Source organism: Lipotes vexillifer, unplaced genomic scaffold (genome assembly GCF_000442215.2).
Source record: "Lipotes vexillifer unplaced genomic scaffold, Lipotes_vexillifer_v1.1 scaffold685, whole genome shotgun sequence".
NCBI lineage: Eukaryota > Metazoa > Chordata > Mammalia > Artiodactyla > Lipotidae > Lipotes > Lipotes vexillifer.
The window spans coordinates 1,823,457-1,824,774 of record NW_006771436.1 but is presented as its reverse complement, the minus strand read 5'-3'; the positions used below and the strand labels follow the sequence as shown (position 1 = coordinate 1,824,774).

General features: G+C 36.0%; 1 protein-coding gene across 1 annotated transcript in view; it reads right to left on the bottom strand.

Annotated features, from left to right (window-relative positions):
• Window positions 1-766, bottom strand: part of VAMP4 (vesicle associated membrane protein 4) — a 27,063-nt gene extending 26,297 nt beyond the window's left edge. Inside the window, exon 1 of the mRNA XM_007446766.1 lies at window positions 493-766. The gene's annotated coding sequence lies outside the window, so the exon portion shown is untranslated. The remainder of the gene's footprint in view (window positions 1-492) is intronic.
• Between the last annotated feature and the right edge of the window lie 552 nt (window positions 767-1,318).

Sequence of the window (1,318 nt, the reverse complement as noted above, 5' to 3'; positions counted from 1 at the left end):
TTCCCTTTCCACGAGAAGAACCTCTAAGATTTTTAAGTATAATTAGACATTTGTTGGTTAATATCATACACTTAAAAAAGAATAAACAAGCCCAGGGTCCAGTTTCATAAACAAAATGAAGTAAAATTTTAAGTTGACTTCCCAACAAAACAAACTGATACACTTTTCTTTGATAAGAAATAATTTTCCAAACCAGAAACTTAACCACTTGTAACAAAACCCAAATACTTGCTACCTAAGTAACAGCTCTAGAGTTCTTCATTCTACAATATTTCTATCACGTACATCTGGCATCTGACCCATTTTATTCCTCATACTTTGATTTCAGAATAATTCATTCATGCAGAAATGTTACAGAATGCATGGAGAAACAGATGACAAAGGAAGCAACTGAAGAACTAGAGCTTTTAATTATACCTGTATTTTATTTATATTTTAAACCCTACAAAGGGTCTGCTTCAATATCCAAAAGCAAATAACAGGCCGACTTACATAACATCTTTATGAAATATACAGTAAAGCTACAAGTTTAATGATGAGCAAACCCAAATTCAGGTCCCATAATCCAAGAATCAGCTTCATGAAGGCAAGAAATCACAGTCTGACAAACATAAAAGCCATCAGCAAAGCAGCAGGCAGATTAACTGTGCTTGAAGCACAGGGTAAATGATGGTATTTGCACCAAATGACTAGTAGAAATAAACAATGCTCAGAAATTAGATTTATACATATTCTACTTAAGAGTTCTCCTGTACAAAATACATATGAATTCCGGTGTTTGTGTCTAGGTATATATGTAAATAAGAGAACCTTCATGATGTATTTCAACATCACCAATACATTTTTAAAATGTCACATCACCATACGCTTCTTATGCCATCATCATACGTTTACAATTTCATGTATGTATTTTTTGAAAAGGCAGTACGTTCTGAATTCAATGGCTTTACAAGTAATAAACTTCTAACCTGTTGTTTAGCAAATGTTGGCTTCTTTTTTGCTTTATGCAAACAACAAGCACACCAAACCCCCTAGTATTTCATTTCACAAAAAGCTTGAATCTGGGCAGAGGCTTCCCTTTTCCCAGCCTGCGTTCCCTTTCTGACTCCTCTTCCTCATCTCTCATCAGCAGTCTTGGTTGGTGCAGTTTCACGGAAATAAGTGACTTGGATGGACACAGCCTGGAGATGTTATTCACAAAACCTGTCAAAGTGTAATGATTCACCTCACCTTCCGGTCATTATAAACACAGCGGGGTTGGTGCTCTCTCTCCCAAACCTTTTCATGGTGAAACAAATCCATCCCTCCAGCAAGCAGC